The sequence below is a fragment of the Lycium barbarum genome, chromosome 6 (assembly GCF_019175385.1).
Source record: "Lycium barbarum isolate Lr01 chromosome 6, ASM1917538v2, whole genome shotgun sequence".
Lineage (NCBI taxonomy): Eukaryota > Viridiplantae > Streptophyta > Magnoliopsida > Solanales > Solanaceae > Lycium > Lycium barbarum.
This window is the reverse complement of record NC_083342.1, coordinates 98,756,417-98,763,511: the sequence shown is the minus strand read 5'-3', so window position 1 is coordinate 98,763,511 and position 7,095 is coordinate 98,756,417. Positions and strand designations below refer to the sequence as shown.

At 34.5% G+C, this 7,095-nt stretch overlaps 1 pseudogene; it reads right to left on the bottom strand.

The window, feature by feature from the left end:
- Nucleotides 1-308: 308 nt before the first annotated feature.
- Nucleotides 309-1,632, bottom strand: LOC132599841 (probable aspartic proteinase GIP2; annotated as a pseudogene).
- Nucleotides 1,633-7,095: the final 5,463 nt, after the last annotated feature.

The following is a 7,095-nucleotide window of genomic DNA, read 5'->3' as shown; positions in this document are numbered from 1 at the left end:
TGCTTCAGATTTATTATTACCGCATGAACTACCCTCATTCCTTTTCGGATTAGGATGCAAATCTGGAGCAGCTTCCTTCCAACCCATGAGCTTTCAGTGAGGTTTTCGGACACCCTAGCCAATGCTTGACCTACTGGAATATCTCCCATGTTAGCTCCCTTTTGTTGTTGCTTCTTAGTGTTTAGATAATCACGTGCATCTCCTTGTAATTTCTCAACCGAAGCTCCCTCAATCTCCATTGCCGCAACATCTTCATATTCATCAGAATCTAATATTCAAAAGAACCACTTATTTGGGGAAGACCTGCATCAGGCTTTGGATGTAAAATTGAAGTTGGCACATGTTGTCCGACCAAACAAGAGAGAAGAACTAAAGCCCAACCTTTTGTTAGTAATGTCAAATTGCAAGAGATTGTCCTCGATTTGATGTGCTCCGATGACTATAGAAGTTTTTGGTTCAAATTCAACTCCTCCATCCACAAATCCAAGACAGAGCACCTCATTATTTACAGCCACCATAGAATTCGCACCCCAAATAATCCAAGAAGTAGTAGCATTTTTGCTTCCCAACACCAGTTCAATTGGTGGAACACCAGGACCAACACGAGTACTACTCAAACTCGTTCTTTTATAACACATTTTAAAAGGAGCGACAGGTTTCACCCTTGGAACCTTAGTAAGCGATTTGACAAATGCCTTGGTAAGAGCAATGTAAATGGAAGTCTCCAATTTCATGCAAGGGTCAACAATACTGATTTTGGTCCCGCCTTTGCCATCTTTAGTGATGGTTAACAATGTGGTATTTATTGGTACAACATTGCCATTTATTTTGATAGATGTCACTCCAATAAAATAGTCCGTTGAAGGCTCACCACTGAAATACGCACCTGATGTACTAACGGGGTTTTTAAGAAGTGGGGTGTAAATAAGTCTTTTCGAAACATCCAATCCAGGAAGAAAAACATAAGGACTATCACCAAAGAAGATAACCCCACGAGAAGTTGTGGAAGAACTCAAACAAATGGCGAATTTTTGAGGTACACGAAAAGCGTTAGCCAATTAATTGAGTAGGAAATCCTACATAACAATTTCTAAGTCCGATAATCCCTTTAACACCCTTTGCTAGTCCTTCAAGAAGAGAATTAGAAGCACAGTAAAAAACTACTCCATTTGCTGATAAAAATTACCAGGATTTGAGCCATCAGTGGATCAAAGTGAAACAATATCCTTAGCAAGTTCACCATCAGCGCTAGTTCGAATAAAGGGGTTATAAGAAATATGTGAACAAGTCATATTATCGCACACTGGTTGAGGAACTAAACAAGATTCAACACAGACACCAGATGAATGTTTAATTACAAGTGACTGAACCACAAGGGATAGGTTTATAAGATGAGCTAGCGTAGCCCTTTTTACAATCAACCCATAAAAATTGTTGACCAAGATCGACAGTAAGTTTGACTGGCACAAAGGGTTTTCTTTGGCTAATGACAGTGACATATTGTTTAGTGGATGCATCTTTGGTTACTGGAAGAAGAAAAGCTCGAGGTCTCAAAGGTATTTTGGCTGAGGAGAGGCAAAATTAGAGGAGCAAAGAAAGAAAGAAGGACAGAGAATGTATTTTGGAAACCATTGTTACGTTATTGAAAGTTGAGAGTGATTGAGTGAGTAGAATGTGAAGAGCCAGTATCTTGATTTATAGTTACGTGAAGCTTGTTTAATTTGATTCTTGATGATTTATGAAAGGCCATTATTTTATGGGCAACGTACATAAATGACTTCACTTTGAGATTTTTTTTTTTGTTGCATAGCTACACTTTTGCTAATTACATTTTGTAGCTACAGTAACGTGTATTTGAATTCGGCTGTATTCCAATTCGGCTGTATTCAATTCGGATGTATTCAATTTGGCTGTATTCGTTCATACCAACTTTTTATTGTATTTAAATTTGGTTGAATTCAAACAACATAAATGCAAAAAATAGGGATGCTCAGTTGTATTCAAAATTCATTGTATTCATTTGTATACAAAAAAAACTACTTCAAAATACAAGCGAAAAGAAACACTCTATTTTACACTAAAAAATAATGAATACACTGAAATACACTCAGATCTGAGATACAAGAAAAAAATACACTTAGATTTGAGAAACAAGAAAAAAAATACACTCAGATTTGAGATACAAGAAATAAAATACACTCATATCTTAAAATACACCGCCGAAGATTTTTCCATCGCCGGCAACGACGCCGTCGTCCGGTAAGGATCCAACCAGAAACCATTTCTTTCTACTTATTCAACACAAAAACAAATGCATCTCAAGCAACAACAATGATAAATACTCAGATCTGAGCAAATACACTCAGATCCGGCAAAGGCACCGTTGTTCGGGTCATCCGCTGTCAACTATTTCTTTCCCACCCCATAAACAGGGAAGTCAGTCGCCGTGATTGATCTTGAGTCTTAAGAATTTCGGTTGCAGATCTGATAAATACACTCGATCGAAGACGCTGGAGAAGATGATCGGCGACGAAGGCGGCTAGCTCCGTCGGAGAAGATGACCAGCAGTACTATTAGTAGTCATTGTTTTCTTAGAGTGCATACCTCCTTTGTCTCATTGTATTTGATGAAAATGTTCTCTTTTCTCTGTAATCTTTAATGGCAGGTAAATGTTTTAGTGGTGGTAGAATGAAGGTTTATACAGGGAAGCCTGGTAACAGTCGTGTATTACTGGTGAAGTTCTTGGGCACTATTCCTGGCATTTGGAGAAGAGAGAGTGAAAAAGGAGAGAGAGTTGAGGGAGAAGACACAGAAAGGATTGAGGGAAAAGATTGATACAATGGAATACAACATTAAGAGGAGATGGGTTTTGAATTAGTTACCGTATGTAATTGAAATACAACATTTAGCTACTAGATGTAATTAAATTAAAGTATAGTAACTAAATATAGATATCTCTTATATGTTCTCTATACTATGTATATTTCCTTATTTTATTAGACAAAGGGCAAGAAGAAAACTGAAAGAAAGCATAAATCTTTTTATTGTTGACGTTTGGGGATGTTAGTAACTCAGATGATTGACTATCTGAACTTTACAAGGTGAGGTTCGATTCTTCACCTTGTAATCTCCTCTTCTTTTCCCCTTCCTCTATTCCCTATGTAATAATTCTTTTTTTTTTAAAAAAAAATACAAGTTGCCGTGTATTAATTCAAAGATCGATGACCATTGACTATAATAGATATTGCTTTGCCAGATCATTTCGTCCAAACGAAGAAGGAAAAGGAATGGTGGAAGCATTATCCTATTAATCTGTCAAAAACCATTGGTGCAGAACGACAATTGATGGAGTTGTTATATTATATTCACATTGATTATACGATACCTATTGAATATCCTATTAATCTGTCAAAAACCATTGGTGCAGAACGACAATTGATGGAGTTGTATATTATATTCACATTGATTATACGATACCTATTGAATTTTCTCCTTTATTTATCGGATTATTTGAAGAATACAAGATGCATTAGTCAATATAAATAGACAGTGATAGCAGAGGCGGATCCAGGATTTGTAGGTTCCGGCCTTTCGAGTACCGCACCGTCTAAATAAGGTAAACAGGTTGGTTTCTTCAATTTTGGGCTACGGTTCGGGTTATTTATCTTTATGATTTATATAGACAATTCGATCGAAAAAGTAGGTTTATTTAGTAATGTTGTCTTTTAGATATTCTGAGATTAAAGATTCCTAAGCAATCCAATTTTTGAGAAAAGACATCATTTAACCCCTGAACTTGGCACGAAAACTCACTTTAGCAACTAAACTTAAGTTGTATTTATATACCCCCTTAACAACTTTCATTTCAATTATTTTCCACCCCAAATGCTGATGTGGCAAAAATAAAAAAAAATAAAAAAAATTAAGAGAGTAAACAACACAAAAAGTGGACCCGCTAATATATATATATATATTATACAATTAAAAAATAAAATAAAAATAATATATAATTAAAAAATAAAATAAAAATAAAAAATAAAAATGAGTCCCATAATCCTAACATTTTCAGCCTTTCTCCTCCTTTCTAACCCACCCCTCCTCTCCTTCTTCCCCATTATTTCAACCTCCTTTCTTCATCCTCTCCTTCTTCCCCATTCTTCACAACCCCCGCCCCCTTCCCCCGTTGCCACGCCCCACTGCCGCCCCCCTCCGCCGTTGCTACCCCCTACAACCCCTCCCCACCACCTTCATCTTCACCCCATAGCCCCGCCCCCACCACTTTCCTCCTCCTTCTTCTTCTTCTTCTTCACAAATCCCTCTTTCTCTCTATATTCTCATCATTCTTTTCTTTTCATTTTCACCATATTTTGATTTTTTGATTTTTATTTTCTTTCAAAAATAAAGTTATGGAATAATGGTTATGGAAGAAATGGGGTTGCTAATAATAATAATCATAATGGCCAACAATAACAACCAAAACAACTAATTTGGACGAATTTGAGTGAAGGTGGGATTAATTTGAGAAGGAGTTGGATGAAATTTGTTGGGGGAGATGATGGTGGTGGTGATTTTTTTTTCTTTTAAGGGCAATTCGTCCAAACTAATAATGGCCAACAATAACAACCAAAACAATCAATTTGGACGAATTTGAGTGTAAGTAGGACTAATTTGAGAAGGAATTGGATGAAATTTGGTGGAGAGATGATGGTGGTGGTGGTGGGTGTGGGTTAAAGATGATGGTGATAATTTTTTTTTTTGAAGGGCAGTTTGTCCAATTTGGACTGATAATAATAATAATTTATTTTGGCGGTGGCGGTGGCGGCAGCGACAGTGGTGGCGGCAGCAGCGGTGTAGTGGTTGGTAAAGTAGGGTGAGGATGAGGAGAAAGAAGAAGAAAGAGAAAATGGTGAAGAAGAAAAAGAAGAAGAAAGAGAAAGAGAAAAAATAATAAAAGAAAAACAAAAAATGAAGTGTTGGTAATTTTTGACATGGCAACGACGTGGCAATGATGTGGCAATGACGTGACAATGACGTGGCGCGAGTGTAATACACCTCACCTTGTGAGAGTGATATTATTTTTTTAGGGTGGAGTATAATTGAAATGAAAGTTGTTAAGGGGAGTATATAAATACAACTTAAATTTAGTTGCTAAAGTGAGTTTTCGTGCAAAGTTCAAGGGTTAAATAATGTCTTTTCTTCCAAATTTTCTTTTAGGAATAAGAGGCCTTGTTCTCTAAACTTTGAGAAAGAAAGAAAAAATCCATAAAACCCGAGTTTGTATAAACCATCTAAAACCGTTAACCCAATATATTCATATTCCATTACCTTTATGTATTGTTACAGATATATAGTTAAGAAAGAATCAAGAAATTTAGCTTCAACGTAGTGACTTTCACTTACTACAAATGTCAATGAAAGATCAAAATACCCTTTAAATTTAAAAAACTATAACATAATCGATATTCATCATTTTTAAAAACTCTAACTTAATCAACATTCATCAATTTTTAATACTTAAAAAGTTTTAAAAAATTATAATTTATGATTTTTTTATTTTATTAATATTCATGTAAATTTAGTACTCATTAATATGTGATACGCCCCCCCCCCCCCCCCCCCCCCCACGAGCATATCAGGATGTTAATACTTAAAGAAAGAGGAAGGAAGAAAACTCAAGAACTAATTAAAGCAAAAAGAGTCAATTTAGATTAACAAATAATAGCAAGGAAAAAAGAATTAAAGAAAAAGAAAAAAAGAATAGAGCTGAATGTGTACTTTCGCAGCAAGCAAAAGAGCTTGCCAAAATAAATGCACTATAGTAATGTTGACAAGATATTTATATAGACAAGTCGATCGAAAAAGTAGATTTATTTAGTAATGTTGTCTTCTAGATATTCCGACATTAAAGATTCCTAAGCAGTCCAAAATTTCTTTTAGGAATAAGAGGCCTTATTCTCTAAACTTTGAGAAAGAAAGAAAAAATCCATAAACCCGAATTTGTATAAAACATTTAATACCGTTAACTCAATACATTCCTATTCCATTACCTTTATGTATTGTTACAGATATATAGTTGAGAAAGAATCAAGAAATTTAGCTTCAACGTAGTGATTTTCACTTAGTCCAAACGTCAATGAAAGACCAAAATACCCTTTAAATTTTAAAAACTATAACATAATCAATATTCATCATTTTTAAAAATTCTAAATTAATCAGCATTCATCAATTTTTAATACTTAAAAAGTTTTTAAAAAATAATAATTTATGATTTAATTTTTTTATTAATATTTATGTAAATTACTCATTAATACGTGATACGCGCGCCACGAGCGTATCAAGATATTAATACTTAAAGAAAGAGGAAGTAAGAAAACTCAAGAATTAATTAAAGCAAAAAGAGTCAATTTAGATTAACAAATAATAGCAAGTAAAAAAGAATTAAAGAAAAAGACAAAACGAATGAAAAAGAATAGAGCTGAAGGTGTACTTTTGCAGCAAGCAAAAGACCTTGCCAAAACAAAATGCACTATAAGGGTCTCCGATCTCCCGCCTCCTTTGTAAGATGGTATGCCACTTGCCAGTGGCATATCGCTTCTTTTGTTATTTTGGGTGGCAAGACTTTTATATATCCTATTTCTTATACATATAGACATATAAATATAAAATTTTAATCGAGGCGTCCGGGTGCCGTGACATTTTCACCCTTATATATAGATCCGCCCCTGAGTGATAGAATTGGCTCTATGTTATATTATGGAGACCCTAGATAATGATAAAATGAGCGTAGCAAAAAGTAAAGACAGGACAAGGCATCGAGAGAAAAAAAAATATATTGTTGTTTGGCATATTAATTTCTTATGTCTCAAAAAGAATGACATGACTAGGAGTATAAGGGTCAATGCACCTTTAATTTTTGGCATTAAATTCATTCGTTTATTCTTATGTTTTTAAAATAAATTTTTATACTTAAAAATTACAGTAAAAGTAAAATTAGAAATCTATTTTTCTTTATAAAAACTAGTACGTAGTATGTTTTTTTAGTTAGTCATAACTAAAAGGGAAACGGGTCAAAAATACCCTACTACTTTGGGAAAA